The sequence below is a fragment of the Vombatus ursinus genome, unplaced genomic scaffold (assembly GCF_900497805.2).
Source record: "Vombatus ursinus unplaced genomic scaffold, bare-nosed wombat genome assembly UNPS02007344.1, whole genome shotgun sequence".
Lineage (NCBI taxonomy): Eukaryota > Metazoa > Chordata > Mammalia > Diprotodontia > Vombatidae > Vombatus > Vombatus ursinus.
Window position 1 is genome coordinate 5,009,844 of NW_020947122.1, and position 10,121 is coordinate 5,019,964.

General features: G+C 40.0%; 1 protein-coding gene across 6 annotated transcripts in view; it reads left to right on the forward strand.

Moving 5' to 3' along the window:
* The window catches only part of AMOTL1 (angiomotin like 1), a 255,024-nt gene that overhangs the window by 86,627 nt on the left and 158,276 nt on the right, over positions 1-10,121 (forward strand). The window lies entirely within an intron of this gene.

Here is a 10,121-nt window from a genome sequence, read left to right on the forward strand (position 1 = left end):
CACACACACACACACACACACACACACACACACACACACACACACACCCCGACTCCACCCAGCCCGAGGGGCAAAGAGCCCCGGCGCGCAGCTCCGTTCGCTCCGGCGGGATGTGTCGGGCGACGCCGCCCAGGACTGCAGGGTACGTGCCCTGGACCCCAAGGCGGACATCGCTGGAGCTGGAGCGCCTTCTTTGTTCTCCCCATACAGCTTGGGATCCAGACACTGGAGAGTTAGATAGAGCCCTGCCCCAGCATGTTAGTAGCTTTAAAATAATCCGGGGTGTGGGGGGGGCGGAAGGAATATGATGTGTAGGGGAACAATTTCACTTTCTAAGTGGAACTGGCTTTTCTTGGAATATGACATTTGTGACAGGGCAGCGAAGAGCACATCCCTCTCTGTCAGCCAGCGGGCAGTTGGGATACCATTAGAGATGGGTTAATGCTCTCACCCTCTGCGGCCTGATTTTCTCTTCTTCATGCCACCCCACTTCTTTTAAATAACGTGTCTGTAACTAAGTTGAGCTTGAGCTTGATAATGAAACAGTGTAGCTGGATAAATTAGGAAGAGTGCTTATGCCTGTAGTACACGAGCCAGCATGAGTAGATTCTTCGTGATTCTCTGTCTCTCTGCCTCTCTCTCTCTCCCCCTCTCTCTCTGCCTCTCCTTTCCCCCTCTCCCACCTCCTGACAGAATTTACCATACCGTACTTGCCTAAAAACCTTTTTCTGAGCATCCGAAATATACTTGGGCTTCCTTCCCATTTTTTCTACCAAGATTTCTCTTCCTCCTCTACCTGCCCCCTCCCTTCCTCTACCCACGGCACACTTTAGAAAATTCAGAGAACATCAAAGTCCAAGGACTTTGGTTCTGTTTCTGCTGCTCCTTAGTAGCTGGAGCCTGAAGGTGTGTCAGAGATCATTTAGTTTTGCTCCCTCATTTTAAGGAAACTAAGGCCAAAAGAAAGGAATCATAGGGTTAGACGGGACCTCAGAGGTCATCTAGTCAAACCTCTACCCTCCCCCTCCCCTCATACTGCTCCTTCTGTACTATTCTGGTCCCTGTCTTTCCATAAATCATCTGGAGAGAATCTACTCAGTGTGCTGGAGACCTGCCTCTGGGACTTGCTAACTTTTGTGGATGCCAGTGCAACAGTCAAGCTGCTTCTCTATTGTCCTGTTCCTACTTCACGAGTGGCTCACTTTTATGTTTATATATTTGCCTAAGGTCACCTAAGTAGTAAGTAGTAGAGTTGAGATTTGATCCTCTGACTCCAATTCGGGGCTCTTTCAACTATGCTTTAAGAATCATTAAAAACCAGGTAGTCCTAAACAAGTTCTGCTTTGAAAAGAAAATAAAATATAGCTAGCATGTATATAGTGCCTACTATGTGCCCTGTCGGTGTGCTAAGTATTTTACAAACATTATCACATTTGATCCTCATAACAACCTGGGAGGTGGGTACTATTATTATCCCCATTTTACAGTGGGGGAAACTGAGGCAAACAGGGTGCTCAGGATCATACAGCTGATGCGTATCTGTGGTAAGATTTTAACCTTGGTCTTCCTGACTCCAGGCCTAGCACTCTATTCACTGCACCACCTAACTTCTTTGAAGAGCTTTGGCTTTTGAGTCTGAGGACTTGGGTTTGAATTACACCTCTACTAATTACTACCTGTGTGACTTTGGGCAAATAATATACCTTTTAGCCTTTGGTTTCCTCATCTGGAAAATGGATAGACTGGACTACATAATTCCTAAAGTCTCTTTCAGCTCCAAACTTTTTATGACTTTGGACAGACTACTTTGTCTTTTGTTATTTGTTTCTGTTGCAGTAGTCTTTGGATAGAATGCTTATAACTGTCCTTTACCTCACTAATGGAGATGTTAAGAAAGTAAGTAAGTTTGTATCGTTACTACAAACTTCCTGGAGTTCCTAGGAAAAAGCTCAGAAGTACCAGATAGATAGACAGATGGGAAGACAGATAAATTAAAACATTTATTAAACATTTACTATGTGCCAAGCACATATGTATTAAACAAGATAACTGTTCATGGTTTGGGCCACCCATGGAAGGAACATGTTAACAAACTGCTCACTCTTTAGCCACAGTAAACATTTATGAATGAAGCCAGATTAAAGTGATATTAATAGCTATGCTCCAGCAATTCTCCAGAAGGCCACAAATGAATGCTTGATAAATGTTGAATAATCAGCTGGTTCCTACTTCTCCAAACTCTGGCCTGTGGAACCTTTCCAAATGAGCAAAGATTTTGGGCAGCTTCCTTACCAGTCTCCTGCCTCAATACCTCTGTTTATCCAGGTTAGTGAGGATAAGTTTCTGAGATCCAAGGAGAAAAAAATATTGAGCACTTAGCACTACTCTAAGTGTATGAGCAATGAGGGTTCTAAGTGTATTGGGGATATTTGCGGTATTGCTCCATATGCATACATTGAGGGCAGTCCTCACTTTCACATACATTTTTAGGTGCCCCGTAATCCCCTGGAGCACCAGTTGTACACAATTCCTGTTTAGGACTTATGTAATGCTAAGATGTCTTTAATGGAAGGTTTTGAGAATGTCCATAACTGTCCTTACTGTATGGTAAGCATAAGTGTTACATGTACATGAATGTCATTTGAATACACTTGTGGTAGCTTTTCGTGGCCTACCCTGAGAACAATAAATTTGGAGTCTTGCTTCTTTAACTAACTAGTTATATGACCTTAGGCAAAGCATTAATCTTTTGGAGCCATGGTTTCTCCATCTTTAGAATAGGGATAATAATACTTTTGCTACTTCCTTCACAGGGTTATTGTGGATATGAAATGAATGATCTATGGAAACCCCTTTACAAATGTGAGCAATATTATTAATGACAAATGATCAATCCTCAAAATTCTTAAAGATCCAGATGAAGAGCACATATTTATGTTTTAAAATGCTTTTTGATGCCTTTTGTTTTTCTATCAGTTGTTTCCAGATATTGTCCACCCCCCCCACACCAAGGTTCCTATGTGATCAAAGGAAAACAGACTAAAATCAGCTGACTCAGTGACTGTCTGAGAATGTAAGCAGTATTATACATCTCCAAGTCCACCTCTCTTCCAGATAGAAGGCAGGTGCAATTCATCACCTGTTTATTCTGTAGGAACAAGATAGTAGATCAGTAACTAGAACAATGAAAATTATCAGAATTGTTTTGCAGGTCTTGGGTAAGACAAGTCAGTGTTCTGCTTGCAGTCTGGATTTTGAATATGTGTTTTTATTTTTGTATAGTAAAGTTCATCAGAAATTCATTATGAAAAGCATGGATTTGTTCCCTATACCCATCCCTCCTTTTTTTTTTTTTTTGTGGTTCAAAGGACTCTTGGTATTTAAGATTCTGTATTGCACTTGGAGCAGAATACTAATGTTCCATAGGACATGTGAAGATCAAACATCATTTAAAATACATCTTTTCATGAAAGTTAATGGAGGATTTTCAGTTTAAATGAGATTTGAAAATGCTGTAGTTAAGAAAAGCCTGTGAATGCAAAAATGTGAGTGATTTTATAGGGGAAGGCATTCGACTTAGAGAATATCTGCCCTTGGCCAATTAAACCAAAGGCTTCATATCCTTAGGCTCATTCTTGGTGATCTCTGCCCCAACCATGAAGCAGCTAGGACCTAAGGGTTTGAGGGAAATCAGAACAAACGGAAAGAAATTAGGCTCAGGGCAGATAACAGTGTTAATGGACGTGGAAAGTACATTCTATAAATAGTAGTACTGCACTTTTCTGTACTAGTGGTGGTAATTGTCCTTAACGGCATAAGCACAAAGAAAGTGAAAAAAATCTATAAACTAGAATGATTTTTCTAAACTGGTATTTTCTTAAACCCTATCTACAAAGACTGGTTTGTAATAAAAACTGACATTTATATAGCACGTTAAGGTTTGCAGTATGCTTTATATATATTATTTTATGACTTTCAAACTCAAATGTTCTTTTCTGTGATTTAAGATGGGATTTCAGCAGTTTACAGAATGGTGGTTTTTTGTTTTTTTTTTTTCATCTCATCCTCCCTTTAGGTTCATGGTGGTTCTGGGTCTCTCTCTCTTTTTTTTTTTAAATATTGTTAGCCATTTTGATGGCCTAGAATGCATTAGTTAGTTATGAATCCCTGAAAGGTATATTGGAGCTGGCAATATAATGTGGCAAAAGGAATGCTGGACACAGAATCAGAAAACCTGGGACCAAATCCTAGCAAAACTAACCAAAGCATTAACTGAGTCTGGTAGTATATGTAACAGTTCATAGTCAAAATCCTTCACCTTTGTAAACAAGGGAAGAAGATGACTCTGGCTTCAGTTTGCCTGAGAAGTGCCTGGTATAATATTAGTGCATATTAATTTAAGATTCTCTCTGGACAGTACATTCAGAGCATCTCAGCTTTTTCACTTTTTCATTCTTTCTTTTTTTGTGGATACAAGAGAAAGGAGCTGGGAAATGCATCCCTTATAGGAGTAGGCAGAAGCAGATAGGGCACTGGACTTATAGTCAGAACTGGGTTCATATTTTACCTCAAACATTTGCTAATTGTATGACCCTGATTATTTGTTGCTTCAGTTTCCTCCTCTTTAAAAGAGTTGTACTTGATGTGATGGTCTCTAAGGTTCTGTATAACTTAATCTATGTTCTTAGATTTGTTCCCCCTTTTTATGTATAATGACCCCCCATTTTTTGAAAATGAACAATCACAGAACTCCAATTTTGGAGTTACAGTTACTGGAGAAACAGTTGTATCTTTAAAAAAAACCCTCATATTTGGGATATCCCTTCTTGGATCTATGTTTTCGTTAGTGGAGGCACCTTTTCCATCTGAGGGTTATAGCACCCTAGCCTTTGTGAGTTGTCGAAACTAAAAAATGTATGACCTCCATGGTGATGAACCTCTTGGAACTTTGTGCGGCGGGCCATCAAAGGGTAAACAGAGTCCATTACTAGGCTTGCACCAGGAGATTTTCTAGCTGGGAGTGAGGTACTGCAGTGATTTACCAAAGGGCTTAGGACCTTTCAGATCACAGGTGGAATTGCAGTTTAAAAAAATGTATTTTTTCCCCCTCTTGATCTGGACTATTCAATAGCTCATGGATTTGTGATTTCCTCACCTTCTCCATGAAGCCTTTCCTGAGCTCTCCAACTGCTAGTGTCCTGCCTCTCAAGTCAGCTTATCTTGAACTATTTCAAATTATATTTTTCCTATATAAAACTCTTTGCATACTTGTTGTCTTCTTCATTGGAATATAAGCTCTTTGAGGTAAGGATGTTTTTATTCTTTGGCTTTGTTTCTCCAGCACCTCCTACAAGAGGCCCTTAACAAGTGCTTGGTGTTTGATTGACTGGATTGATTCACTGGAATTGATCCTGGGCATTCACTCCTCCAAAGGAGATCAGGAGATCCTGTCATTGGTGTGCTGGCCTACTTTGGTGGAGTAAAATATGTCCTTCACTTTGGTGTCTTTGGATAGGATTTTTCTTATTCCCTTAATCAGTACACTCCAGTGGCTCTTTACTACCACTAGGATCAAAAAGATCTGTTTGGCATTTTAACCCCTTCACAGCCTGGCTTCAACTTATTTCCTTTAAAAATTTTATTTTATTTTTACTTTGAACTTAAACACAAAATAAATGAGTGTTTCCATATACATCATAAAATAAGAGAGAATGTGTATGAAACTGAAAATCTCCATTACACAGGAGTCACTTTTCTTTTTTAAGTATATAAAGTGTAACTGTCAAAGCTATCCTGCTTATCTATAATTCTTTCTGGTTTTGCTTCTATGGTTTTCTTTCTTTGCTACCCCCACCCTTTTTACAGGTGGGAGAATCCTATTCTTCTCCCTATTCCCTTCTACTTCTTCCTAACTGGGGGAAAAAAAAGGAAAACAAAACCCTAGTAACAAATATACATACTTATGCAAAACAAATTCCCTTATTGATCATGTCCAGAAACATGTCTTATTCTGCATCTTGAGTCCATCATCTCTGTCAGGAGGTGGGTAATAATGTTTCATCATTGGTCCTCTGGAATTGTGGTTAGTCATTGCATTGATCAAAGTTCTTAAGTCTTTCAAAGTTGTTTTTCTTTAAAATGTTTCCATCTTACCTTTCCACCTTCATAACACAATACTCCCCTTCACATATTCTAAAGTCCAGTCAAACTAGCTTTCTCTCTTTGTCCCTTAAAAAGGACACTGTCACTAATCTCTATGCTTTTGCGTCTACTTTCCTTCAAATAATACATTGCCTCCTATCTTCCATCTCTCTGAATTCTGAGCCTCTTCTAGACTCAGCTCAAGGCCATTTTCTTCAAGAGGTCTTTCTTGATTCTCCTACTCAGCAACCTGGTATTGATTTTGTATATTCCTCTATGAATGAATGTTGTCTCCCCCATAGAATGAAAATTCCTTGAAAGCAGGGCTGTTTTCACTCTGGTCTTCGTTCATATCTTCTGCACTGGGCACACAGTGGGTGATCAACAGATGCTTCTTAATCAATGGATATCTTTATTTTTTCATTTTTTAAAATTTTTTTGTTTTTTATTTTTTTAATTTTTTTTAAATGGATATCTTTGTTACTGGAGACTTCTGTTGTTTTTCAACTGACTGCATGTCTTGGTGCAATTGGGCACTTAATTTATATAGCACATGTCACAAATTCAGAAAAGATCAGTCATTCAACGAGCCCAGATTGAGAGCAGTGTTTAGGGGAGGAAAGGAAGGAGAGGAAAAGAAGGCTACTTTTTTAAGGGGCCACTTCACTATGAATCTGTGACTCTATTTAATGGAGGCCTTGACTAAGATGGAAAGGAACACTGAACTGAGAATTAGGAAACCTGGGACCTAGTTCTGGTTTTGTCATTAACTAGCTCTGTAACTTTGGTCAAGACATAACTGCTCTGGGCTTCAGTTTCCTCACTTACAGAGTAAGGGGGTTGGGCTAGATGAGCTTTAAATTTCATTCCAGCTTTAGCAGCATTTTAGTAATGTGGAAAATTCTAGAACATCTTTTATACCCTTCTGCCCCTCCTCCATTTTTACTCTTTTCATTTCCTTTTTCCTAATATTTCCTCCTTTAGCATCCAGATTCCATTTTCTTTCCCCCCAAAATGGCAGGTGGGTGTTGTCAGACTGGAGCCCTGGGGAAGTCATTCCAGTTCATTGTTCATTGCCCACTTTAAGCTCTTGTTGTGAGACAATTGTTATTGTTTTGGGGAGATATGACTCATTGAGTAACATCCTCTATAGGAGGGCTGCCTTTGAATGATGTATGGTCTTGAGGACACCTGATGTGTATTTAACTATTTGCATGGGGAGGGAAGTTAGACTTAGAAAACGGTCTGTGGTTTGGCAGAAACATTTAGTGAATTTAAGGACTCTCAGTCGAGAAATATAATTCCATGTAACTTTTTTTTCTCTTTGGCAGCTTGAGGCAGATGTGATCTGGCTCCCATCTGTTTCCTGCTGTTGGAGAGAGAAGCTAGCCTCATTTTTCTCAAAGCAGCACAGTTGTGCTTTAGATGGCAGGCCTCACTTTTCAATAGACCACATAGACTCTCCTCCCTCCTCTGGAAGTTTGACATGGTAGCATAAGCCATGAGTTTAATGCCCTCTAATTTTCTTTTTCTTAAAATGAGTTTTATTGATAAATTTTGTTTTATATCATCTTCATTTCCCAATATATCCCTTCTCTTCCCCCTTCCAGAGAGCCTTCCATTATCAGAGGGAAAAATTTAGAAGAACTAACCAAAACATCAAAGAAGTCTGATATAATAATCAGTGTTCTGCGCCCATAGTGTCCTATGTTGGCAAAGAAGGTGGGGAGGTGCCTTCACAGGTCTCTTCTTTTAAGGTCCAAGCTTGGTTATTATAATTCCACAGCATTCAGTTTTGATTGTTTTGTTGTTATTTCCATTTACATTATTATCGCCATTATGTGTATTGTCTTCCTGGTTCTGTTTACTTCAGCTTGACTCAGTTCACATAAGTCTCCCCATGCTTCTCTGTATTTATTATGACCATTACTTACAAGCACAGTAATATTCCATCACATTCTTTTGTGCAGCCATATCCCAATAGAAGGGCATCTACTTTGCTTCCAGTTCTTTCCTACTACAAAAAGTACTGCTATAAATATTTTCATGAATATGAGACCTTCTGGTCATTGACTTCCATGGGTATGTGCCTAGTAGTGTAATGTCCTATAAATTTCATTTGGTCCTTTGCTTCTCATTTGGAGTCCAACTTGAACTGGATTGGGGTGAGGTGAAATTTATATTGTTTTGTCTTGCCCTGGTGTGCAATAGCCATCAACACATTTCACTCTGACCACTGACCATTTCCTGTCTGTTAGGAACCCCTGAGAAATTGGGTTGCTTCCAAGTCTGATTTGTGATTTTGGGTCTATGCTGAGGTGGACCCAATTATTTGGCATCTGGTTTGTTGCAAAATCCTTGAACCCTTCCCAGAAGCAGGTCCCAACTGAGGAACCCCGATGGCCTTCATCTTTTGGGATGACTGGGCCCTATATTTTTGTAAGATCCCATTACTGTCTACTCTAATATTTACTTTCCACAAAGCTCTGTACATAGGAGGGTTACATGGGGCCTTTTTTGGAATGGGTATTGGGGCTTATATCAAGTAAAGTTTGAGATTTGTTAACCAAATTGTAAGTAAACAAGAGGATTCATCTTCATGAATTCAAATCTGTGTCACCCTGGGCAATCACTCAGCCCTGTTTGCCTTAGTTTCTCATCTGTAGGGTGAGCTGGGGAAGGAAATGGCAAACCACTCTAGTATCTTTGCCAAGGAAACTGCAAATGGGGTCACAGAGAATTGGACCCAACTGAAAAGACTGAACAACAACAATACCCTCTGATTCCAGATCCAGCATTCTATGTATTGTTCCACCTGGAACTAAGACCTTATATTATTCAGACACAGTGAAAGCTGAAAGTGGCCATCAGGCAAGACAGTATCTAGGGACACACATTTTAGAGCTGCAGAATGTTATGCTAGTATTTCAAATGGAATCCTTAGGCAGTGGGGTATAATAAAACTGTGGGAATCAGGACACCTGGATGTTGAATCCAAGCTTTAGTGTTTTTGTCCACTCTCCTCTCCAGCCTGTTAACAGTATTTGAATGCCTATCTTAGAGACATTTTATTTGTTCAATATAGTAGAAAGAGCTTTGCACTGGAAGCCAGGAAACCTGGAACCCAGACTCTAGCTCTGCTTTGTGACCTTGGGCAAGTCACAGAATAATGGAATTTCAGAATTGGAAGGGACCTCAGAGGCCATCTCGGCCAACCAGAAACTGAAGAGTAATCCCCCTCCAAAACATGGTGGAAGGGAAGATGGTCCATGTACCTTGCTTCAGGGTCCTCCAATGGGTAGAACTCACTTCTTTTTTTTATTTTTTAGGCAGTTGGGGTTAAATGACTTGCCCAGGGTCATACAGCTAGTAAGTGTCAAGTGTTTGGTCTGAGGCCGGATTTGAACTTAGGTCCCCCTGACTCCAGGGCCAGTGCTCTGTTCACTGCACCACCTAGCTGCCCCAAAACTCACTTCTTTCTGAAGCAGTACATACATCAGAGGATGGGCTCCGATTATTAGGAATTGTTATTTTGAACCTAAATGTGCTTCTTTGCAACTTCCATCAATAACTATGCCTCTGGAGAGGTAGCCTTGTATAGTGGATAGGGATTCAAATATGGTCTGTGAGGCTGGGGGCTTTTTCTACTAAGCCATGCTACCTCAGATTTTTAATAAGGAAAGTAATAATTTGTTTATGTTTGCAAAGAACCTTGTGCTATCTTATTTGAATTGTGCAACAATCGTGTGGGGTAGATATACTCCAGATATCATAATCCTCATTTTACTGAAGGGGAAAGTGAGATTTAGAATGATTAAGTGAATTTGCCCATCTATGGTAAAAGTTTGTATGTCTCAGATATGGAATTCAAAGCCAGGTCTTACTATTTCCAAGTCTGGTTTTCAATCCATGAAGACATACTACCTCTCTCTCTTTCTCTCTCTCTCTCTCTCTCTCTCTCTCTCTCTCTCTCTCTCTCT